The sequence below is a fragment of the Pangasianodon hypophthalmus genome, chromosome 4 (genome assembly GCF_027358585.1).
Source record: "Pangasianodon hypophthalmus isolate fPanHyp1 chromosome 4, fPanHyp1.pri, whole genome shotgun sequence".
Lineage (NCBI taxonomy): Eukaryota > Metazoa > Chordata > Actinopteri > Siluriformes > Pangasiidae > Pangasianodon > Pangasianodon hypophthalmus.
Window position 1 is genome coordinate 29,894,602 of NC_069713.1, and position 27,085 is coordinate 29,921,686.

At 42.4% G+C, this 27,085-nt stretch overlaps 1 long non-coding RNA gene and 1 pseudogene across 2 annotated transcripts; both read right to left on the minus strand.

Annotated features, from left to right (window-relative positions):
- Positions 1-13,593: 13,593 nt before the first annotated feature.
- Positions 13,594-16,810, minus strand: LOC128318167 (piggyBac transposable element-derived protein 4-like; annotated as a pseudogene).
- A 2,848-nt stretch (positions 16,811-19,658) lies between these two features.
- On the minus strand, positions 19,659-23,298 carry LOC128318225 (uncharacterized). 2 transcript variants are annotated; one of them, XR_008301702.1, is made up of 6 exons: positions 23,209-23,298; positions 22,887-23,080; positions 22,682-22,790; positions 21,503-21,641; positions 21,244-21,362; positions 19,660-21,091 (listed from the first exon to the last, which is right to left on the minus strand). It is a non-coding gene; the product is annotated as an uncharacterized LOC128318225 (long non-coding RNA). The 2 variants fall into 2 exon arrangements; XR_008301701.1 differs by having other exon boundaries at positions 19,659-21,091; positions 21,244-21,641.
- Between the last annotated feature and the right edge of the window lie 3,787 nt (positions 23,299-27,085).

Genomic DNA, 27,085 nt, shown 5'->3' on the forward strand with positions numbered 1-27,085 from the left:
CGCATAGTGAGAGCAGCTGAGAAGATTGTTGGTGTCTCTCTCCCCTCCCTCCAAGACATCTACAGCACCCGTATCACCTGAAAAGCCCTTTGCATTGCGGGTGATCCCACCCACCCGACACACAGCTTCTTCAGACTGCTGCCATCAGCGAGAAGACTGCGGAGTCTTCAGGCCAGGACCAGTAGACTGAAGGACAGCTTCATCCACCAGGCTGTCAGGAAGCTCAACTCTCTCCCAAACTTTGACCCTCTGACACCACGAACCCACCCCCACCCCCCCATTCCCCAGGACCTGCACCAGTCACCTGTGCAGCATTAGTCTATGCTCTACCTCATACAGCATTGGACTGTAAACTACCTTTTTCTGACAGTTTACTTTGTCACTTTAACAGTCTGATAAGCTCTTTGCACTACTCACTTTACATTTGCACTGTTTGCACTCTATCTGTTGTGCCTTGTAGATCTACATTTATACTCTATTTATATGTATCCATTTGCATTTCCATTTGTATTTTTACATCCTTTTTTTTGTGTGTGTGTTATCTGTATGCACCTAGGGTCTGAGAGTAACATAATTTCAATTCTCTGTATGTGCTGAACATGTGGCAGAATTGACAATAAAGCTGACTTTGACTTTGACTTGACTTTGACTGTAGCCTTTCTGTCAGCTGAAACCCGTCTGGCCATTCTCCGTTGATCTCTCTCATCGACAAGGAGTTTCTACCTACAAAACTGTCGCTCAATCAGTGGTTTTTGTTTTTCGCACCGTTCTGTGTAAACTCTACAGACTGTTGTGTGTGAAAATCCCAGGAGATCAGCAGTTATAGAAATACTCAAACCAGCCCGTCACCAACAATCATGCCACGGTTAAAGTCACAGAGATCACACATTCTCCTCATTCTGATGTTTGATGTGAACATTACCTGAAGCTCTTGACCTGTATCTGCATGACTTGATGATTCCGCTGCTGCCACATGATTGCCTGACTGGATAACTGCATAAATGAGCAGGTGTACAGGTGTTTCTAATAAAGTGGTCAGTGTGTGTTTATGTTAACGAGGCTGCACATACAGGCTTTCTAAACAACCATAAGCATCAGACACAATAACAATAACCAAAATATTTTTTTACTTTTACAGTTTACAATTTAAATAAAAGACAAACTGAGATAGAAGGATAAAAAAAAGCAAACAATAATAATAATAAATATTACATGACAGTTTAATCTAAACTAGACACTCTCATTTTAATATTATTATTATTTATTATTATTAATAATAATTTATTATTGATATTTACCTGCCCAGTTTTTATATCTAAAAATGATAATAATGAAATAATATTAAAATGCTAATCACGCTAAGTTGCTACGTTGTTAAAGCAGGTCAGTGTGAGAGACAAAATGGCGGACACGCACAAATTCTGTTCTATTTACACAATATCACAAAAACACTGAAATAATATTTACGCGCTAATTGTTTGATTTTGCTGCCGTTTTATTGGAGTTTATTGTATTTTAAGATTAGAAAGCTAATATAAAGTTTGGCGTTAACAGCGTCTTGGCAGCAATAAACCGTCTCGCGCTTCAGCAGCACTGAGCTTCACAGGGCAAAGTGGAGCTGCTACGTGATTGGCTGATGGTGCAACAGAGCAGTAAGGTTATTGGTTCCCGCGCCAAATGATTCACACTGGACCCGCCTAAAGCGAAATTAATTAGCACTTGAGACAGAAGCATGAAATGATCCTGAAATGATCCTATGATGATGATGATGATGATGATGATGTGCTTCATCTGCTGCAGCTAGAGAGAGAAAAATAAACACATCCAAACAAGTCTTTAAGTTTATTCTAATTCACTGAAGAGGAGAAAAAAAACATCATCATCATCATCATCATCACGGATTTAGAACGTAAAGCTGTAAGAGAGGGGGGACTGTGACGTCACAAGAGGAGGCTTTGGCGTCACAGGAGGAGAAGGGACAAAAAATTTCAGGTGCTTTAGTTCAGTTACTGCATTTTACAGATCACATGCCAGGTAAGCTCCTCTAACCCTTATCATTATTATTATTATTATTATTGTTATTATTATTATTATTATTATTATTATTATTATTTGTTGTTGCTGTTTGTTGTTAATAATGAATGAATAATAATTGTGGTGATTAAAAAGCCAGACTTGTTGGTGTGAAAGATGAGCTGAGATGAATCCAGGCCTGAGTTTAAACATGGCTTTATTCTGATCACTTTGCTGGAGGACTTTGCTTTAATTAACGTCCTGTTTGTGTTTTTATAGAGAAAGCAATCCGAGAGAAAACACTGAATTCATAACCACGTGATTCAAAGGTGAGTCGAGTTCATGTGAATCAGTTAATCAGTTTGAACATGAACAGCATTCATTTGATTCTGGGACTGAAACAGGATGGGTGCTAATATTTATGCTCGCTGATGTAGTTACTAAAAACTCTACTAGGATTTCAACTCCATGTGCTCTCTACAGATGAGTAAGAAGAAGAGAAGTAGCCAGAGAAGAACAGCTGGAACAGCTGGAACAGCTGGAGCGTGCACTCGGGACTCCACATCTGACCAGAGACTGAAGTGTTTCAGGGACATTATGGACGTCGTTCTTCATCTGAGCGAGGAGTATGTTCATTTTTACTGATTTCTGACTCGCAGTAACATTTTATTCAGTTAATTTACACTTGAATAAATGCTGATTTACTGTGTGTGTGCGTGTGTGTGTTTAAAGAGAATGGAAGGCTGTGACCAGGGACATGACGAAGAAGGTAAGAGTGTTAGAATAATCAATAATGAAGTAGTTTCATTTAGTGTAAGACGCTGTAATGTCACTGATCATATTTCATATTCAAGAAGCTGATTTTCTTTGTCTTTATTTCAAAAGGTCACAAAGTTGGAGTTTGCGGCTCTGTGCACGAAAATCGTGATGTCAGCGGCGTCTTCTGCCATTCGGCGTTTACTGACGCCTCTCATGGAAAGCTTCGGGATCGATTCGATTCTCCAGGCAAACGACAAGCTGAAGAAAATGCCTGAGTCTAAATGGAGGAAGTGGTCTGACTCAGACACCTCAGCTCAAAGGTAACCTTTACCAACCTGCTGCTCAGATTTCACTCTTAATATTCACAATGATGAACTTTACTGCACTGTTTAATCAACACCGTCTGACCGATCAGAATCCAGGATTCAGCAGCACTGTGATGGAACGACTTACAGTGCTATCAGATGGGTTTTCTGTGTTTTATGATCAGTTGGCTGTGGAATGGAGCGATGGCATAACAAACTATTTTCAGAAAGAGAAAAGAAATTTAACGCTGATTGTCGTTTTTTACTCGCATTCATTTATTTAAATTCATGTGAGCACTGACGTAAAAATAATATGAATTCCCGTTAATCTTCTCTGTTTCCTGTATAAAGATCACCTATGGAGACGTCTGATTTCATCTGTCAGCTCGTTCAGAGAGTCGTCACTCAGACAACAGCTGCGATGCTGGAGGCGATCCGGAGAGTGGCATCAGGACGGAGGACGATCTGCTCGGCGAGAGCTTCATCACCTGTAGAAGATCAGATCTCACAGCCAGATCTCAGCATCGCATGCACTAATGAGATCTGTGATAAGATCTTGGCTCTGTGTTACTCTGGTGATTTCGACAGCCCTGGAGGAGAGAAAACTTCAGCAGCGTCGCTAAAGTCCCACCAGGAGGTCCAGGGAATAATGAAGGGCTTGGAAGAAGTTGTCTCCACCAGCAGGTCCCCTTTTGAGTTAACTCTAAAATCCTCGACCCCTGATTCGGTCCCTGTGACGACTAAAGTGATGGCTCCTGATTGTGCTGAGAGGCTTTTCAGTGATCAGTTTCTGAGCAAAGCCACACAAGCAGTCAGAAAAGTTCTTCTGAAAACAGAGGAAAAAATCGCTGCTGCAATGTCGTCCCAAACCTCCGTCCCTGTCCGCAGTGAGACGGAAATGAATTCGCTGACGGAGGAGGTCAAGAGAACAGCCTCAAAAATTCTGTGGGAATTAGTTTTTATACTTACACAGTCACTGTGTAAAAGTTCATCAGGCGTCAGTTGCAATGCTGCTGACCAGTCTGGACCAGAAGTTGAGAGGAAGAACTTCCTCTCTGGTGCTCGAAAGATCTACGAGAACATCTTCAAGCGGGTGTTTGAGTTCACCTGTGGGCGGAAGCAAGCCATTTCCGAAAAAAACAAGTCGTTCTTGGACGTCTGTCCTAAAACTGCTGCCGAGCTCGAGGGCAGGTCGGAGAACGTCCAGGAGTCTGCTGCTGCTGAACGTTACCTCGATAAAGCCATTCTGGTTGCGAGTGAGATCCTAGAGAAGTGGTTATCTTCAAAAATTTCCACAGGTTTATTCAGCGGGAAAGATTCGGGTTCCAGCACAGAGTCGTCACCGACGGCGTCAGTAGATCTGGATCGAGTCACTGCTGAAATCGTAAATACGGTGATCAGCGGAATGGCTCTCGAGATCGGAACAACTGACATGGAAAACGGATCGGATGCTCAAGTAGGTGAAGCTCAGGTGAGTGATGCTGATGCTCGCCCAGCTCCCTACTCGGAGAAATCCTCAGATGTTATCACAAAGCACCGAAGTCTTGCTGGATTCAGAGAGAAAAAGAGACCGTCGTGCTCGAGCCTGGAGAACGCAGCAGCAGCAGCAGCAGCAGCAGTGACTGATGCTCAGAGCCTCGTGTCCATCAGCGAAGCTCCAAACCTGCAGGCTGTTATTGACAGCTGCACTGAGGAGCTGATTGAAAAGAACGCAGATTTATTACTGCGTGACAAGCTGCCGGCCAAGTCCCGCTCTTCTAAAGTACCTTGGTTCAGACGGTTTGCGTTCTTGCAGCCGCGTAAATCCGGTCGTCTGAGGTCTGAGGTGAGCAGTTCTGTCCCTCTGAGGTCTAAGGAGTTCCTCAATAAAGCCACTCAGATGGTGAGTGAAATGCTGCTCAGAAGGCTGTCGACAGCAGATTCCTCGAGATGCTCGTCAGAAGATGAGCAGAGTGCCGTTAGTACTGCAGATTCGCTCGTCAGCGTTTTATACGAATGCGATGAGTCTGTGAAAGACGAGACTAAGAGCTCTGACGCTCTCGAAGCCTTTTCCTGCCTCTTTGATGTCAGAGAAGCAGAATCTGCCAAAAAGCCACAGAACATCTTGAGAAAAGTGCGAAGTCTCCTTCAGGCGTTTTTCTCAAAGGCATCTAAAGCTCTGAGCTCTCCCACACACGAGGAAAGGGTGGAAGAGCAGGTGGACCTGGACCTGTGCACCAACAGCGTCATTACTGAGGTCACTGATTTGTTAAGGAGTGAGCTGACAGCTCCTCCTACAGTGAAGAACGATGACGCCCATTTCCAGACCGAATCCACCAGGCGTGTGAGTGACCTAATCTTCCGAATGGTGGAATCCTGTCCTCTGCTGCCCTCACAATTCCCAAAGGAACATCTCATGAAAGTGTCGTCAGCTTTAAATCTGCAGATCCTTTCTACTGAGATTTCCCAAACTGTTAGCGCCACTGTGCGGCAGTTTATAGATGCAGACAGGAAGTCGAGGCCTTCAGTCCAGAACAGTTCATTCGCTCCTCTGCACCTTTTCACTGTGGTGCGCAATCAGCTGAAGGCTTTCTTAACTTCCTTCTCTAAACATGTTGCTGACGATGAAAGGACAGATGCGTCAGCGCAGTCAGACGGGGATGAGGATCGTGTAACTCCCATCTACATCAGTGAGGATGGCACGGTTCATGAGCTAACAGAGATGGAGGATCTTTCTCCAAAGGAGATGATCCATCGACGAGCATGTGCTACAAAGGATGTAGTTCCAAAACTCCCCTTAAGGGACGTGGATAGGGCAGATGTTGGCCAGTGTTCATCGGATTCTGTTCCAGGGAGAGAGAACAACATGTTACGCTCCATCCAGTTACCTTCCGAGTGCGTTTACATGTTTGCAGAGGAGTCCATCAAGGCTTTACTGAAGAATGTGCTAAACGCCGGGCCGAGTGCAGGAAACGAAGCACAGGAAAGCAGCTTCATGGACAAATCAACGGGTTGTCCGTTTGCTACAGTGCTCGCACATGAAATCGAGGATGCTGGGACTTCCTCTAAGTCTCCTCAGCTATCAGCAGCTCCCTGTAAGTCTTTAAAATGAAATGAACCCGCGATTTTTGACCACGTTTACGCTACGTGTCTTTTTAGTGTATAACACGTAATTTGACCTTCATTAGTACTCTGTATTCTGTACTTTAAATAAGAATAAATGCTAATAATGATCCTGTTTATTTATGACGTTAGCTGATGATTTTTAAATAGCGTGACGATCGTGTTTAAGAGTTTTCGCTTTTATCCATTCCTGCACCATGTGTCCTGATAATGAGCTAAAAGAGCAGTTTTTGTCATTTTGCTGTAACTCTGCTTCTTCTCATGTTTCCAGCTTCACACACAGAATCGAGGGCCTCGGGGCGGTTCTTCAGGAGCGCTCGCAGAATGCTTGGCCGGATCTTCTCCCCCATCTGCAATTTCTTCGACAGACACCCCAACTTTAAAGCTGTGTGTTTTGGTGTGTTAATGGGTTCTATTGCGTGTTTTTGTGTGGGTGTGCTTGTGTTTACTTCGGTGTTACTGTTTACATAATAAACACATGTAATGTACTGAAATGTTTTTCCTTTGTTCCTCGTCCCACAGCGCAACATGAACCAACAATGAATTATACACACACACACACACACTAAAAACAGAATATAATAAAATCTAGTAGAATATATAATTCAATTCAATTTTATTTTATTTGTATAGCACTTTTAACAATGTACATTGTCACAAAGCAGCTTTACAGAAATAAACACAATCAAATTAAATCTAAATTAATTGTTAATGTGTGAATTTACCCCTAATGAGCAATCCAGAGGCAATGGTGGTGAGGAAAAACTTCCTGAGACAATATGAGGAAGAAACCTTGAAAGGGACCAGACTCAAAAGGGAACCCATCGTCATCTGGGTGCTAACGGATAGTGCGATTATAAATAAATCACCTCTATAACTGTGTACTGTATGGACAAATAGTGGAATTGTGCAACCAGTAAATTCATCACAGTTTTCACAGAGGTCCTCCGTCATGTGCACACCAAGAAACTTGGAGCTTTTGGCTCTCTCCACAGTTGTGCAGCGGTGAGTGGTCCACGTGGGTCCTCCTGAAGTCGACACTCATCTCATTAGTCTTAATCTAACTTACTCTTTTAAGTGTCAAGCAGTGAGCGCACTTCAGCAGTCATCCACGGTTTGTGGTTTGCACGCGTGGTGATGGTCTTGAAGGAAGTCGCATCATCTATCGCATCATCTTGCTGATGGTGCCAGTCACTGATGCTGTGTATTCCTCCAAGTCTGTGCGCTTACATTTTTATTTTTATGTGAATTATCTTCATCCTGAAAAAATCTCACCGTTAAAGCGACAAATAAACAAACAGCGTGTTTCCTCTTTTTTTCATAAACTCGCGCAAACAACGCCAAGGCTTCAACAGCGCCGAGTGTGCATGCGCACACACAGCCACGCACAGAGGCGCACCTACGACACACAGAAACTCATTTACCTGAGTCAAGTGAACGACATGCATATGATTATTAATGCTCATCAAACAAACAAACAAACACGTACAATAACTAACTAACTAACTTACATTTAACATTTAAATTTACACCAAACAAACAAATCAATCATAAATAAAAAAATAACACACACACAGACACACACACACACACACACTCACACACAGATCAGCCATAACATTATGACCACCTGCCTAATATTGTGTTGGTCCTCCTTTTGCTGCCAAAACAGCCCTGACCCCTCGAGGCATGGACGCCACTAGATCCCTGAAGGTGTGCTGTGGTATCTGGCACAAAGACGTTAACAGCAGATCCTTTAAGTCCTGTAAGTTGCGAGGTGGGGTCTCCATGGATCGGACTTGATGGCCAGCACACCCCACAGATGTTCGACTGGATTTAGATCTGGGGAATTTGGAGGCCAAATCAACACCTTGAACTCTTTGTCATGTTCCTGAAACCATTCCTGAACAATTTTTACAGTGCGGCAGGGCGCATTATCCTGCCGAAAGAGGTCACTTCCATTACGGAATACTGTTACCATGAAGGGATGTACCTGGTCTGCAGCAATGTTTAGGTAGGTGGTATGTGTCAAAATAGCATCCACATGAATGACAGGACCCAAAGTTTCCCAGCAGAACATTGCCCAGAGCATCACACTGCCTCCGCCGGCTAGCGTTCTTCCCATAGTGCATCCTGGTGCCATCTCTTCCCCAGTAAACGATGCAATTTGGCCGTTGTCAAAGTCTCTCTAATCCTTACGCTTGCCCATTTTTCCTGTTTCCAACACATCAACTTTGAGAACCGACTGGTCACTTGCTGCCTAATATATCTCAACCCTTGACAGGTGCTATTGTAATGACATAATCAATATTATTCACTTCACCTGTCAGTGGTCATAATGTTATGGCTGATCGGTGTATACACACATATACATACACTGCTCAAAAAAATTAAAGGAACACTTTGAAAACACATCAGATCTCAATGGGGAAAATATCATGCTGGATATTTATACTGATATAGACTGGGTAATGTGTTAGGAACGAAAGGATGCCACATCGTTTGATGGAAATGGGGGTCGTCTCATTGTTGCCCATCTAGTGCACCTGTTGTTAATTTCATTAACACCAAAGCAGCTAAAACTGATTAACAACCCCCTCTGCTACTTAACTGACCAGATCAATATCCCAGGAGTTTAATTGACTTGATGCTATACTCTGATTAAAAAGTGTTCCTTTAATTTTTTTTGAGCAGTATATATATATATATATATATATATATATATATATATATATATATATATATATATATATATATATATATATATATATGTATATATATATATAGAGAGAGAGAGAGAGAGAGAAAGAGAGAGAGAGAGAGAGATTAATGCATTAGTACAATGTATTAGTGTATTTTTAATTTACTTCTAATAAATAACTAATTAATTAACACTGAATATATGCAAATGCATTTGGGTAAATGAAATGCATATTAATGCTAATAAAACAACCAAACAAAGATAAATGATAATTAAATAAATAGTAAAAAAGGAAAAAATAATGATAATAAAAAGGAAAAAAATACTAAATTAGTAGACAAAAAAGTAAACATTACTTAATGGATTAACTAATTAAGCATGTCAGTTAGTAATGTGTCTCGAACACAAAGCATGATAGATATGCACTTTAAAAGTACAAGATTAAACTAAATAAATAAATAAATATGTATAATATAGATTATAATATATTATTATTAGTAACAGTAGTATTTATAATAATTTAATAATAATTTAAACTGTGATATTTTTAATAGAAACAATTAAGGACTAAAAATGTCTTTCGATTGATGAATCTGAGTCAGTAGTTATTAATATCTTAAACACAACACGAGGGATTTAAGCTGCACTGTATGAACATTACAAGAGATAAAACAGAGATTTGACGTGGATTTTTTTTTTGGTTTGAAGTGGAGTTTTCCATTCCCTCCATCTGAACAAACAACGCTGTGTCACAGTAGAATTACAGAAATGATTCAACACGCCTCATCCTTCTACTCTGACCATTATCAGGATCTCCAGCACAGCCAGTGTAGTCATAGGGGTGGGCGATACTGCAAAATATATCATCATCCTCATGATACTCGATATTAATGAAGAGATTAAAAACAAAACAGTGAAGCCATAGTATCCAAACAGGGGCGGACTGAGCACTAGGCAAAGGTATGCAACCGCCTTGGGCCCCCAGAAGCCAAGGGCCCCCTAAAAATGCAAAATATATATATTTATATAATTTTTTAATTATTAATGCTAAATAACATACAGTGAAATTTTAAATATCGATGTTAAAACCCTGAATTGATTCATATGAAGATGAAGGAAGCTCAAGGATAATCGAGGTAAATTTGTGCAACTGAATGGGGCCCCCAAATCACTAAACCCGCCCCTGTATCCAAACTGTAAGTGTAACATTTAAAAAAAATCACATAAATGTAAATATATATAACCAGGAAAATGAGTGATATTAGTGTCTCATCAGTTACAGAAACAAGCACTGACGCATGACGACACCGCCGATGCTCATCGTGATACTAATATATCGCGATATCAGTATATCGTTATATTGCTGGACTTTATCAGAATATCATCTCGTCCCCCAGCATCATGCGATTTCTCCTCTAACGGTCTGTATTTTGGGTAAATTTGTCTCAGAGAAAGCAATCCCATGATTCCGTTCACAAGATAAGCGTTAAATCAAAGATCGATGACACACCTGTAATGTAATTGTTTAAAACCATGATCTCATGAGACATAATAACGTTGTAAACCATAATACAGGTTATGTGATAATTGTGAGCTGAAGCTTCGGTATCGGTACACACCTGTTCCATGCTGCACTTTAAACATGTGGCGTCCCCTAGTGGACAGGTGACATGTCTATTACAGCAGCACGCTCAACATCTGTAGATCTGAACGCTCTCAGGGTCGAAGTAACACAACTAAAGATCGCCCTGTATACCCTCAAACAAGACAAAACATGTTCACTTCCTTTTTCCATCCCGAAACAAAATGATACCAAGCAACACTGTTCACTTTCACTTGACTGAAATTACTAAAAAAATCCGGACTAAAACCAACAATAACCAAGAAACTAATATGACTAAAAACTATTATTCTTGTCAAGAGACTAAAATGAAAACTAAATATAAATTAGTCTCCAAAATGAACACATTAGCACTGACTCTCTCACAGCACAACTGATGCAGTGCCTTTGTGCAAAAGTTCCCAAAATAATTCAAGCCACGAATCCCTTTAACTGTTAAAAAATATAAATAATATAATAATAAATATAAAAATAAAATATATAAAAAATAATATTTAAAAAAACATGGCCCCCTTAGCAGGAATTTATTTTATAAATATAATCCAATTATTCAGTTATTCAAATATTAGGCCTTAGAGCTTTTTTTAAAATACTTTTTTTCAATTTAAAATTTTTTTTTATAGAATTGACAAACGATTAACAAATAAAAGAAATACTATAATAACTTTTAAGAAATCGGTCTAAGCTCCCCGGATGCTATTTTGAGAAGCACGGCCTTAAGCCATATTTATTTTTTGTATCTTTGGCACAAAATGCACTTTTTCACTACATAACTGTTAGGCTAAGGCTCAATATTAACATCTACATTTTTTGCATTTTGGGAGAATAAAAATGCACCTGTACAGTCCACGTTTCTGATTTTTTATAAATGTGACCTTGGTTCAAGGCTGTCTGCTTTAGCAAGTGAGACCACATTAGGTGTATGGAAATTCACAAATACAATTTATGAAGTTTGATGGCTCACTAAGAATAAAGAAATAAAACATCAGCTATGAGACGGGAAGTTAAATAGATATTCCTATACAGCCACTTGTGGTTAAATGTGTTTGAGATTCCTCTGTAAGCATATTCCGTATTTTACAAAAATACCTACAGTGTTGCATTCAGATTTTTCCAAATAAACCATGTTAGAAAGCAGCCTTTAAAAAATCTGAATCAGGCTCCTAACTGCACTTCAATATTTTGACCTGTCCATGATAACAATATTGTCCTGAATATTGCGGTATATCGTATAATCATGATATTCAATTATCGGTACACGCCTTACTCCAACATTACCCATTCAAATAAGAATGAAAAGTAAAGGAGTCAAATCTGACGTTTACTTTCAGAGATGAAGATTCCACTTGCACGTTTATGACCTTATTTGGGCATGCAACATATTTTTTAAAAAAGCACAAACACTGACTAACTAGATAAAAAATAGAAATTGCACATTGTTTATGGGGCATAGCGGCGATTTGTCCGAGTGTTGGATCGGGAGAGATTGTTACGTTCTGAACACTTTTCCTGTATCGCAAAAGTTACGCTGACACTGGAGACTTCTTCCCTGAATGTTAAATAAACGTCTCCTTACAGAGAAATTCACCATATCAACAATTACACAACATGTTTTTATTCTGTTTATTATTAGACTTCGGTTATTGTACAAAGTCCACCTTGGAACGAGTCGTTACTATGGAAATGTTGACGTATTAGAACGAGCACATTAATACAAACCTATGATCGGAGTGTAGCTGAACGCTGGCCAACAAGTCGACATTAATCTTTTGCGTCACCCCAACATATTCCTTCTGGTAAAGATTTTTCTGTGTTTATTCTGTGACTACATTTTCACCTTAGCCATAGATTTGGCCCTTTTCCACCCTACACTCACACTAACAAGAGACAAAGCGGCAGTTTTATTTTCTACATTTGTGCGTAACGCAGAGCCACGATTTCAGGAACAAGCCACATTTGAACTGATTTTTTTCTCAATTCTATTCAAATTAGTTATGAAGCTGTACTGTGACAAATCCAGACGATTCCTCAGACCAATCCCATGGCACGTATGGTCCGACATTTCTTTCATTCCCTGCTCACTACTTAAATTTAATTTCTAATTTCCTAATTGCAATTAGTTCCTGCAAAAATGGAAGAAAAACGTACAACTGTGGTTTCATCTTATCCTGTCATATACGACCTTTCATTATACGTTCATTAAACATTACGAAGAAAAATAAAGCTCGGAAGGAAGTAACAGAGATCGTTGGTGACTCTGGTGAGTGGACATAGCTAAAACAGTTAGTTTGCTTTGCTAATCTGAGTGAAGCTAGTACTACACCAAGCACGTACACATTAGATGATTAGTGCATTATTTAACTTGTGCGTTAGATTAGTTAGATTTAGAAGCTATATATAGCTACTGTCATTTCTCATCAGAGGTAAAAAGTGGCTGTTCAGGCAATGCCCACAAGGGACAAAGGTCAAGCAATGCTTGCTTGTGTGAACGTAGGTTTAAACACACGTGACATAAGCAGTTGCTAGCTATATAATAAATTAGCTGATGCTGCTTCTTTCCACATTAATAAAAGTGATAAAAGTGACTTTTAATCTCGGAAACAGGAAAAGCTGATTAACATTAAATGTAGTCAGATTTAATACAAACATAGCAGCACATATGGGAGTAAAAATCACCCCAGCTTTGACTTCACACTCATTCTGCCATGGAAGGAGCTGCTAGTGAGTCAAGAACAGTTTAGGTGGATGAGCCCTTGTCTTTTGGCACTTAACATCTGAGATCAACTCTCACTGCTCATACTTCACATTACATAACAGACCTAAAGTAGCTGTAATACCTCCTGCCGTAGCAGCACCACAACTGTACAAGTGCACTAGAACAGGATAGTGCTAAAGTGGAACTGTGTCAAGCAGGAGGGAGGGGCCAGGCTGTGAGGACGCACGCCTGGCACTGAGTTGGCTAATCAGTGGGAGAGAGGGATAAAGGAGCAGCTGGAGATGCCGAGCAAGACAGACATACACACGTTTTATGTTTGCCTTACGTTTGTGTTTTATGTTTGGTTTAAGTTATTAAAGTTTACGTTTCAGTTCAGTCAGTTCCCACCTCCTCCTTGCCCATCCTTGACATTTCGGAGAGCCCTTGCCGCTGCGGGAGGATCGTGGCGCTGAGGAAGTGTGGTGCTGGAGCGGTTGCCGGAGGAGTCGCTGCCGTCTGCCCTAATAGGGGAGGAGTCCCTGTTGGTATAGAATATTTTAACACTTGTGTGGGCTTAGAATTCTGTATACTCCCCTTGTCCTAAGGGTCAAAAATGACCTGCTTTAACTAAACCTCTAAAATAAAGCAGCTAAATTTAATTTCAATCCTCAAATCTATTTTGCATGAAGAAACAACCTCATCATTCATCACAAACTCTGTTAATGTCTAAGTTTTCCCTCCTCAGTGTGCAGTATTTCATCAATATTTAATCAGTGGGCACTTGTTTTGTACTAAAGTACATGTTTATTTTTTCTACTGCTTAAGGTACCTACATAGGTGTAAAAAGCTTTTAGCAAGACAGTATTCATAAAAGTTAAAGCAGCAGAAAGGAGTTCTGAATGCATTTTGTTGAAGGGAAATAAGCAGGCAAACAGTAACTATAATAACAACAGCCTGACTATAAATACAACTACAATATCTACCAACCTTTTGGCAACAGCTGACCTAATTAGCACACGTGGGACAGTAGGACAGTGTGTGAGCATGGACTTTGCAGATATATTTTTTACACGTTGAGCACATAGTGGTTGTTTTACACTCCTTTTTGGGGGGACAGAATTGGCATCTCCTCCTCTTGCCTGCCCCTGCTGCAGCCTAACATGGAACACAAGAAGATTCAGCACCCTGAACAGCTTCCACAAGTGCTGCAGAGGCTGCTGTGTGAGGGAGACACTCTCTTCTTTGAATTTGGGGGGGTTACAAGTGACTTTCCCAGGTGCTCCAGGAGCACCCTCCTCTTGTTCCACGTCAGGCATCCAGGCAGGGTCGGTCTGGCTCCAAATCACAAAGGCATTGTATGAGGACACATCAATGATGTTATAGAAGATGACCAAGGGCCAGCGCGCAGTCATCCTCCTGCAGCTGTAAGTTCCAATCACCTTGTCCAATTTATCCAGACCTCCTTTGTTGTGGTTGTAGTCCAGAATGATAGCTGGCTTCTTGTCTTCACGATCACTGATCTCTGCTGTTTTGTGCAGTGTGCTCAGGAGGACCACATTCTTGTTCTTCTTTGGGAGGTACGAAACTAGAGTGGTGGTGGGGGTGAAGGCAAACTTAGAGGAGAAGGCCTCTCTCCCCCTTGTTGCAAGTAGTGCAGGGGGCAACTCAGGCTTGATCTTTCTGACTGTGCCAACCATGGTGATCTTTCTCTTCAGCAGCTGCTGGCCAAGTTCATAAGATGTGAAAAAATTGTCACACGTGACATTGTGATCCCTCAGTCACATCAAGTACAACCCGCATCCCCTGATTCTTCTCTCGGCCTCCACTGATCAGCTTCCCTGTGTACACTTGCATCTTCCAAGCATAGCTGGATTGTGCATCACAGGCCACCCATATTTTGATGCCATACTTTGCTGGCTTGCTGGGCATATATTGCCGGAAAGGACAGCGACCTTTTGACAAAAGATAATCAACATTGAAAATAATTTACATTACAGATATGAAAATAAAAATTTACATAAAAATTTACCTCTGAATGGAACCAACTGCTCATCCACTGTCACTTCAGGCCCAGGGTTGTAGAGGTACGGCAGGCGCTCCACCCACTTCTCCCAGACCTCTCTTATGGCAGCAAGTTTGTCTGTCACTCCTCTTGCAGGTACTGACTCACGGTTATCAAACCGTAACATTCTTGAAAAAGTGTGAAAGACCTTCAGTGACATTGTGGCACGGAAAATCGCTCTTCCACTCTCTGCATCCCAGAGACTAGATGTAGCCTCACTTCGGGACCTATACACACCTGCTAGGATTAGCAGCCCTATGTAGGCACGCAGGTCAGTCTCATCCACGATTTTCCACTTGTCTCCATATTTCTGGAAACCATGTAGATTGGTCATTTCTACGATGATTTTTTCGATGGCTGGTGTAATGAACATGAAAAATGTTGAGACCATGTCCTGGGCATGGGAAACAGCATATCTTGTTGGCCCTGGTGTCATCTTCATGACATTTTCTGCTGCCATCCTGCCCTGCTTGCCATATGGTAAAGAAGACCATGATATTTTGCTGTTCTTTGACAAAAAGGTTTCTTTGTCAGCTTGGGGGATTTCTGCTTCATCTGAAGATGAGGAATCATTCTCTGGGTTGTACTCTTCCCCATCTTCTTCTTCAGATGCCTCCTCCTCTTTCAAATCCGTGTTCTTCCAGGACACCTGAAGTAATCAGATCTGCAACTTGCTGGGCACTGAAACGAGCACTCATGACTTTGGCAAAAAGACAACTACAGTACTGCAATCTACAACACCTATATATAAGCATTCCCTATTAGTAAATAATGCTTTCAAGACATGTTTATTTTGTCTGAGCTTGAGTCATGCGTGGGGTCATGGAGGGAAGATGAGAGAGAGATCAATCAGTAGCACACAATCTTAGTGTGTGTGTGTGTTGGAGTGTGCATGTTTGTGCCAGTGTGTGTCTGTGATGTGTCTGTAGTATAAATGGTTTTATAGCTGGTGGGTCAAAATTGACCCCTGAGACAATCTTTTTACCCTAGCTGTGTAAAGCCTTCATGAAAATATGAAAATAGAAAATGGTTCATTTTTCTAATGTTGAGGTCATTTTAGGAAAAGTAATCAAATTTCAAGTTGAAAAAACATCATTTAGGGTTTTTTTTTCTGCTGTTAAAATGGTCACAGGTCATTTTTGACCCTTAAGACAACATAATATGTTGTTTTTGTGTGTGTGCATCAGGCCGGAAACCTGAATCTGCCCGCGGAGGAGTGTGACAAGCAGGCCTTGAGGATGCACGCGTGTTTTATGTTTGCCTTACATTTGAGTTTTATGTTCGGTTTATGTTTGTGTGTCGATTCCCGCCAACTCTTTGCATGTCCTTGACATTTGTTACAGGAACATTGTTTTCAAAATACTATAATCTATAATAAATGTCCATCTATTAATACCACAGCGCTGCAGAATTCCTGACTCTGATTAGTCATAAAGTGTTGATTAATGTTCTATACTATATTAAACATAATTATAAACTGATAAAAAGTTCTTTACTGCAATAATTGGCAAACTGTTGTGGAATAAGAGGAATTAAACACTTTGTGATGCCATGAAGTCACTGGAGAGGCTAGTCCTGAAGCACCTCCGTTGACTAGTTCAGCCGTCACTTGACCCTGCTCAGGACTAAGCTGCTGGACATGTAGGTGAATGCTCCACTAGTGGCCTGGATAACCAACTACCTCACAGGTCGGCCACAGTATGTACGGCTGCAGAGCCATGTGTCAGATACAATAGAGAGCAGCACGGGGGCACATCAGGGGACAGTCCTGTCTCCCTGTTTGTTCACACTCTACACATCAGACTTCAGATACTACTCACAATCCTGCCATCTGCAGAAGTTTTCTGATGACTCTGCCATTGTTGGTTGTATCTGCAGAGGACAGGAGGCTGAGTACAGGAATGTGGTGGACAGTTTGTTTTTTGGAGTGGTGCGAACTAAATCACCTGCAACTCAACATCACAAAGACCAAGGAGTTGGTGGTGGATATCAGGAGGCAAAGGAACCGTCCGAACCCAATCAGCATCCGGGAAACAGAGGTGACAGATATTGTTCAGGACTACAAGTACCTGGGCATCTACATAGACAATAAGATGGACTGGACTAAAAACACTGAGGCTCTGTACGAGAAAGGTCTGAGTCGCCTGTATCTTCTCAGGAGACTATGATCTTTCAGTGTCTGCAGAACTATGCTGCAGATGTTTTATCACAGGGTGGTGGCCAGCGTCATCTTCTACGCTGTAGTGTGCTCGGGCAGCAGGATTAAGGGGGCCGATGCCAATAGACTCAATAAGCTCATCAGGAAAGCGGGTTCTGTCCTGGGAGTGGAAATGGAGTCTTTGGTGGAGGTGTCAGAGAGGAGGATGTTGAGGAAACTACTCAGTATAATGGACAATGTTCCACCCTGCACGCCACGCTGGAGGCACATAAGACCACCTTCAGCCATAGACTAAGACCACCGAGGTGTACCACAGAATGCCACAGGGGGTCTTTTATACCAATGGCAAACAATCCTATAACTCCTCCCCCTTCCGCAGGGAGTAAAGTTGTAAGATAAGGTAAGACAAGACAAGATAAGATAAGATAAGATAAGGTAAGACAAGACAAGATAAGATAAGTTAAGATAAGATAAGATAGGATAAGATAATCCTATTTGTCTCCAGTGGGGAAATTTGCATTGTTACAGCAGCAGATATAAAGATATACATTAAAAAAAATATAAAATTAAATATAAAAAATACAAAAGAGAATGCACAAAAACACAAACACACAACAGTATTAAAGTGACACTGCATTATTGCACTGTTCCCATGAGATGGGCGGTTACCAAAGATTTACTTTCCAGTTAGTACCAGACATTTATTGTCTAGTTAAGTGGTGGGGTCTGCTGGGAGCAGTGCTGGTTGTACAGTCTCACAGCAGCAGGGAGGAAGGACCTGCGATACCGCTCCTTCACACACTTGGGGTGGAGCAGTCTGTCACTAAAGGAGCTGCCCAGTGCCACCAGAGTCTCATGCATGGGGTGGGAGTCGTTCTCCAGCATTCGTGATAGCTTGGCCATCATCCTCCTTTCTCCCACCACCTGCACTGGGTCAAGAGTGCATCCCATGACAGAGCTGGCCCTCTTTATGATTTTATCCAGTCTCTCCCTGTCTGCAGCAGAGATGCCACTACCCCAACAGACAACCCCATAAAAGATAGCAGATGCCACCACAGAGTCAAAAAAAAAAAGTCTTAAGAAGTGCTCCCTGCACTCCAAAAGACCTAAGTGTCCTCAGCAGGTACAATCTGCTCTGTGCTTTGTTGTAGAGTGCAGTGGAGTTATCCGTCCAGTCCATTTTATTGTAGAGGTGAACACCGAGGTGCTTATATGAGTCCACTATCTCAATGTCCATTCCCTGGATGTTCACCGGTGTCGGGGGTAAGTGTCTGTGTCTGCGAAAATCCACCACCAGCTCTTTGGTCTTGCTGCCATTGATCTGGAGGCAGTTCCGCTGGCACCAGACTACAACGTCCTGGATCAGTTCCCTGTACTCTGCATCATCCTCCCCAGTGATGAGGCCAACGATTGCAGAGTCAACAGAGAACTTCTGCAGGTGACAGCCTGCTGTGTTGTATCTGAAGTCTGCAGTATAGAGTGTGAAGAGGAATGGAGCCAGGACCGTTCCCTGCAGGGCCCCCGTACTGCAGACTACCATGTCAGACACACAGTTCTGAGCCCTCACATACTGTGGACGGTTGGTAAGGTAGTCCAGGATTCAGGATGCAAGGTGCAGGTCCACCCCTGTGTGTTCCAGCTTGTCTTTCAGAACTACAGGCTGTATAGCGTTGAAAGGACTGGAAAAATCAAAAAACATGATTCTCACAGTGCTCCCAGGCTTGTCCAGGTGAGAGAGGGCAGGAGGAAGATGACTGCATCATCCACCCCAATGACAGGCTGGTATGCAAACTGGAGTGGGTCCATTGATGGGCTCACCAGATGACGGAGACGCACAAGGACCAGCCTCTCCAGAGTCTTCATCAGGTGGGATGTCAGAGCCGCTGGCCTGTAGCTGTAACATCGGACACTGAGAATAATAGTATCGCTATCATGTGCAATACCATTATTGTGCAATATCACTATTGTTACTATTTATTACTTTTCAATATCACTCACCGAACATCTGTGAATAATAATGTGCAATACCGTGGGCATTATCATTTTTCTGCTATTCTACCATTTCAATGTGCAATACCATGTGCAATATTAAGTGCAATATCGTGCGTAATGTCACTTTCTACCTTTAACTCTACTTTTCCACTTCTCCACTTATTTTTTTGTGTACTTACTTATTTTTTTTACTGAAGTACCCCCACCCCGCCCCCCCCTTTTTTTTTGGTTGCTATTCCATTACGCAATGTGGTTATTTTTACTACTTCATTTATTACTATATTGTCTTTTATTCCTACATTGTTGTGATATATCTGTTTGAGCAACCTCTAGCACAAGAATTTCCCTCGGGATGAATAAACTTCTATCTTATGTGCTGTTATATGAAAATAATCATCATCAGAGTCATAACAGTAACTCTGCTTTGTGTCAGGCCGCATCACACCACCCCGTTGTTGATTATTTTCCTGTCAGAACACATCCCCAAGTGTTTTATTCCTTACTTACTATATATCGGTGATTATATTTAATACTGTAGATCGATGAAGGATGATATTTATTGTGTGCTGAGGTGCAGGATAATGAGGTGACTCCTACTGTGTAGAATTGGCCTTTTCACCAAAACTGTCAACATCTGTAAATATCTGTTTAAACGACTCTCAACATAATAGGATGATCTGTCACTATCCTCAGCTTCTGTAAACATCTGTTAACATTTCTAAATGCACATAATCAACAACTCAACAACTTTAACTGTACCTCAAAACATCAATTTACATCTGCACACATACATAAACATCTGCTAACATAATCCTCAATATCTGAACCGATCAGTAAACAGCTGAAAAACGCAATCATAAACTTCAACATGGGTAAACATCTGTTAATACAACCCTCAACATCTGAAAGCAGAAATATGACTCTCAACAGCTGTTAACATGACACTGGACATCTGTAAAAATTTAACACCGTGACCCTCAACGTCATGTTAAAAAAAAAAAGTCATCTGTAAACATTCCTAAACTCTCAACATCTGTAATCAGATATGTAAATATGTGTTAATACAATCCTCCACATCTGAAAACATCTGTTAATATGACCCTAAACATCCATAAACAGATAAACACGCATTAACAGGACCCTGAACATCTGTACACATCTGCTATTAGACCCTGAAATTTATAAACGCCATCTATAAACATCTTTTAACATCATCCGCCCTCAACATCTGTAAACATCCACTAACCTGATCCTCAACATCTGTAAACATCTATTAACATAACACTGAACATCTCTTAACATGATTTTCAACATCTGTAATCATCTATTATCAATGACCCTGAACATCTGTAAACATTTAACATTACACTCAACATCTGGACATAACAAACATCTATTAACTTGACGCTCAACATCTGTAAACCTTTATTAACCCCCCCCCCTCGTTGCCCTCCCGCGGGAACGTGATCTTGGTGCCCTCCTTCCAGCCGCGCTTGATCTCAACGGACAGGATCTTGTCCTCGGTGCGTGTGGTGCGGCCGATCTTCATGCGCTTGGTACTTATGCCGAGACAAGTCACCCTTCAACACATCCTTCATAAATATAATACCTTTATCCAGCCGCCTTTTCTTAAATATGGACTTGTTTCTATGTAGAATATATTGACTGTTTCAGATTGAACAGCTGCAGGGAGAAAAATTATGTTTAAACACAAGTTTCCAGGCATCTAACGCTTGCATGTGAAAGCAGGTCATTTAACGGGGAGTTTGCTGCACATGAAATCACAAGATACAGTAAGGAAACCTGTGACGTGACGTAAGTCGGGGTTTGCGTACCTGGGTCCACAGCTGGCATTTTGACTGCAGTCGGGTTTCTGCCTCAATAGCAGCGGAGATCTTTCATGACACCTTTAGGCTCTCCAAGTGGCACTGTTGCTTATAGCTGGCCTCAAAATCTATAGGAAATTTAAATCTGTATCTGTCAACAGGCAACTGAGGAAACTCAGGGTGTTCAATAATGTCACCAGGGTGTTCAATAATGTCTCTACATATGTCTCTACGTATTTCAGGAAGGCACTGGTAAGCGAGCACAGACCCAAAAGGCACAGGGCCAAATGTAGAGTCCACCAAATCAAGGCACTCATGTCCGTGCAGCAATTTGCATATCCCCAGTTGTGGAAGTTCGTCTTTCAGTTTCTCCCCGCTGGCCATGACGTGAGGAACTGGAAGAGGCCCTGACATAAAAGTGAGATCTGTCAGATTTAATTTAGATTTCATTATAACATCACACCTTTCACATTCTAGCAGACAACCACACTTATCACCTCCCTGTACATGTACAACCCCATTTCCAAAAAATTTGGGACGCTTTGTAAAATGCGAATAAAAACAGAATGCAAAGATTTACAAATCAAATAAACCCACATTTTATTCGCAACAGAGCATAGACAACATATGAAATGTTTAAAGTGAGACATTTTACTATTTTATAAAAAATATTAGCTCATTTGGAATTTAATGCGAGCAACATGCCATGTTTACCACTGTGTAGCATCTCCTTTTCTTTTAACAACAGCTTGTATACATTTTGGAAGTGAGGAGATGAGTTGCTGGAGTTTTTCGAGTGGAATGTTGTCCCATTCTTGCCTGATATAGGATTCCAGCTGCTCAACTATCCAGGGTCCCCTTTGCCATATTTTTCGGTTCATGATGCGTCATTTGGTGAAAGTTCTGGACTGCAGGAAGACCAGTTCAGCACCCAGATTCTTCTGCTATGAAGCCATGCTGTTGTAGGACATGCGGTATGTGGTTTGGCTGAAATATGCAAGGCCTTCCCTGAAAAAGATGTCGTCGTCTGGATGGAAGCATATGTTGCTCTAAAACCTGTATCTCTCAACATTGATGCTGCCTTTCCAGATGTGCAAGCTGCCCATGCCATATGCATTAATGCATCCCCATACCATCAGAGAAGGTGGCTATTGAACTGAACGCTGATAACGACATGTTGCTGGCATTAAATTCCAAATTTGTAAATCTTTGCATTCTGTTTTTATTCGCATTTTACAAAGCGTCCCAACTTTTTTGTAAATGGGGTTGTATATTAAAAGTGAATGTTAAGCTGCCCCAAACCCTGATATTAACAATTCATCATAATAATATCTCCAAAAATAATAATATCAACTGAAAGCCTCAATAAAAAATATTAAATACTAATCACTGTTCTGTTAGAAATGTATTAAAATGTTTGCACAGGTAAGGGCACATTCAGACTCACCACCACATGCTCTGTACAGTGTGCTCTTCACACCAGTCCTGACACTATTCCTTGTCTTTGCCACTGGGTTACACACCGCCATGTCCTTTATAGCCTCTGGTGCAATTCCCTGTAATATAATAATGATGATGAAGAACAATTAATCGACAAAAGTCATTTCAAACTGCTAGTCCAACATCAAGTGTAAGAAATATTAATATGTGACCTGTGTCCCAGGTCTGCAGTGAGCTGGTGCATGACAGAGGCAATGGCACCGTCCTGAAGCCCACGGTACTGTAGTGAGAAGTTTGAAACAGAAATGCCACTATCTGATTGTGTAGTGCTTTCCCAGCCGAGAAGGAACATGACATGCACTTCAGTACCACGGGAAACTCTTGAGAATCGAGTGTAACCTGATCACTGAGACATGACAATGAGTGTTTTTGCTGCACAACATTTTTTACATTTCATTCTATCTACAACACACAACACAACACAACAAAAAGAAAACTTAACTGTCTAATCAGAATGTTTAGAATCTGAGAAACCTGAAGGTGATGAGCCTCCTCATTTTTCCTCAGGGACATTTTCCTGTGACATCGCCCTCTCACTGTCACCTCATCGACAACTACGTTCGAAAACTAGAAAGGGCACAACATGAACCATGAATACGTTACTGACGTGTATCTTACAATCCAGAATCTGTAGCTAACAGCAGTAATATGGAAACACGCCTTTTAATATAAAAATATAAATATCCAGCCGTGGGCTGATTTAATAAAGAGGATCAGAGTGATATGAGGATGTAAATAATTAGACAGTGTGTGGTTAGGTGTACCTGAGCTGTAGCTGGAGCCGTATCCCTGACCGTAAGGTCCGGGCTGCTGTCCGACTCCGAACCCGGGCCGTATCCTCCGTAACCCGGCTGGCTGTAGCTCTGACTGGACTGACCCTCATATCCAGCATACCTGCACACAGAACTCACAATCCTGACAATAACTTTCCACACACTTCTCTTCTCCTCTCTTTCCTAAACACAATCGCAAATCAGGGGAGGTTACGCAGCCTCACTGATTTGCTTACATTTGCCAATAAAAGAGGAGCTGAAGACGTTAATTAGCTGATCTCCAGACCGACAGATCTTACAGCACTCCTGTCAGCACTGCGGTTTTATCATTTATAAATTTACATATGCAAAAGTATACAGATGACATCATGAGCCACAACAGCTGTTCCCTTATGGTGTACACTCAGTGAGAACTTTATTAGGAACACTACACTAACACTGGGTAGGGCTCTCAGTCCCTTTGCTCTCCAAACAGCCTCAATTCTTCATAGCATGGATTCCACAAGATTTTGGAGATGTTCCTTTGAGATTCTGGTCCATGTTGAGATGATCGCACAGATTTTTCTGGTGCACTTTCAATCCAGTAAGTCTATTGGATTCAGACCCGGTGGCTAGGAAGGCCACTGGAGAAGAACACTGAAGTCGCTGTCATGTTCATGAAACCAGTTTGAGACGACTTTTGCTTTGTGACATGGTGCATTATCATACTGGAATAATAAGCCATTAGAAAATGGTAAATTGTGGCCATGAAGGGATGCACATGGTCAGCAACAATACTCAAATAGGCTGTGGCATTCAAGCGATGATGGATTGGTATTAACGGGCTCAAAGTGTGGCAAGAAAACATTCCACACACCATTACACCACCTCCACCAGCCTGGACTGTTGAAGGCAGGTTGCGTCCATGGATTCATGCTGCTGGTGCCAAATTGTGACCCTACCATCTGTGAGCCTCAGCAGAAATCCAGATTCATCAGACCAGGCTGCGTTTCTCCAGTCTTCTTCATCTGTCCAGTTTTGGTGAGCCTGTGCACACTGCAGCCTCAGCTTTCTGTTCTTGGCTGACAGAAGAGGAACCCTACGTGGTCTTCTGCTGTTGTAGACCATCTGCCTCAAGGTTTCGACGTGTTGTGCGTTCTGAGATGCTTTTCTGCTCATCACAGTTGTACAGAGTGGTTATGTGCGTTACTGTATTATTCTCAAGATGGCGGCGCGTGCACACGCTGCGGCTTCTCTCTCTCCCGACAGTACGGTGTTTTCGTGTTATTTATCTTGTAAGTCGCAGTGTTATTGTAAGTATTCGTCACATCTGTCTGTCTTTAAGCGTGTATACAGTCGTGAGTTTCTGCTCGACGTCGGTAGAACCTCATTTTTAGAGTTAAACTCTGCGCACGCCGAAGAGCTGCGTGACCTCGGTCTGCTCCGGAGGTCTATTCCATCACCGACCCCCACTCCTGTATCTCGCCCACAGTGGATGCGCCACAAGCGGCGTGAGAGGAAGCAGAAGAGGGGTAAGCGCGGAGGTATCCGGGCTAGGCTATCGGCTAACCCACACAAGCCAGCGATCCCCACCATCGTACTGGCCAACGTACGCTCTTTGGAAAATAAACTGGACTACATCCGTTTACTGCGCTCCACTCAGAGGATTGTAAGAGACTGTTGTGGTTTTGTATTCACGGAAATATGGCTCAGCAACAGCGTCTCGGACTCTGCCATTCAGCTCGACCAGCTAACATGCTATCGTGCAGACAGAGTTCTCGTCGAGGGAGGTAAGTCCCGCGGCGGCGGGCTTTGCGCTTACATCAATGATGCTTGGTGCCGTGACGCTGTTGTGGTCTGCAGACACTGTTCACCCCTGGCGGAGTTCATGATAATTAAGTGCCGTCCGTTCTATCTACCGAGGGAATATACAGCCATACTGCTCGTTGCTGTATACATCCCTCCCAGCTCCAGTAAAAACAACAGGAGTGAGGCACTGAATGACCTATACCAGCACATCAATGAGCAGCAGACAGCCCACCCTGATGCATTTCTCATCTTGGCTGGGGATTTCAACCATGCAGACCTAAAGAGTGTGTTTCCTAAAATATATCAACACATAGACTTTCCAACTAGGGGAAACAACATACTGGACTTTGTTTACACCACCCAGAGTGGAGCTTACAAGGCTCTTCCCCTCCCCCACCTTGGTCCCTCAGACCACATCACTGTCCTGCTAATGCCTGCATACAGACCGCTTGTTAAAGTTGCCAAACCAGTTCGCAAACAAATACTGGTGTGGCCAGAGGGGTCTTCAGAGGCTCTTCAAGACTGTTTCAGCACCACAGACTGGAATATGTTTAAGCAAGCTGCCACATACAACAACACCACTGACCTCCAGGAGTACAGAGAGACTGTCACTGCCTACATCACCAAGTGTATTGAAGATGTAACGGTCACCAAGACCATCACTGTTCGGGCCAATCAGAAGCCGTGGCTGACAGGCAAAGTCTACAGACTCCTGAAGGCTCGTAACGCTGCCTTCAGATCTGGAGATGAGGAGGGACTGAGGACAGCTAGGGCCAACCTGTCCCGAGGCATCAGAGAGGCTAAGAGACAGTACTCCAGGAGGATAGTTCATCGTTTTAGCGACAGCAGAGACACTTGAAGCCTGTGGTGAGGGATACAGACCATTACGGACTACAAGCCCCCGCCGCAGACCTGTGACAGCACCATCTCCCTGCTGAACGAGCTGAACGCCTTCTTTGCTCGCTTTGAGGCACAAAACAGCACCACCGCACAGAAGACTCCACCTCCTCCTGGCGACCAGGTGATGACATTGTCCACGCACAGCGTGAGGAGATCCCTCAGCAGTATCAACGCACGCAAAGCTCCGGGTCCTGACAACATACCTGGTCGTGTACTGAGAGACTGTGCAGTAGAACTCACTGATGTCTTCACAGACATATTTAACATCTCACTTAGTCAGGCTGTTGTTCCCACATGCTTGAAAGCCACCACCATCATTCCAGTCCCGAAGAAGTCGTGACCCTCCTGCTTCAATGACTACCGTCCGGTTGCACTTACTCCTATCCTAATGAAGTGCTTTGAACGACTAGTCATGCACCACATCAAGTCTTTACCTCCCCCCCCGTCCCTTGACCCCTTTCAGTTTGCATATCGGTCCAACCGCTCAACTGATGATGCCATCGCCACTGCTCTCCACTCAGCCCTCACGCATCTGGACAAAAAAGACTCATACGTTAGAATGCTGTTCGGCGGCAACACATCCAGCACCATCACACTGAACACAGGGGCCCCTCAAGGATGTGTGCTGAGCCCCCTTCTCTTCAGTCTGCTGATCCATGACTGCACACCATCACACAGCTCCAATCTCTTCATTAAGTTTGCGGATGACACGACTGTGGTGGGTCTCATTAGAAACAAAAATGAGACAGACTACAGGAGCGAGGTGAGCCGCCTGGCCAGGTGGTGTAAAGACAACAATCTCTCTCTGAATGTGGAGAAGACAAAGGAGATTGTTGTCGACTTCAGAAGAGCGCACAGTCAGCATGCTCCTCTGACTATCAATGGTGTGA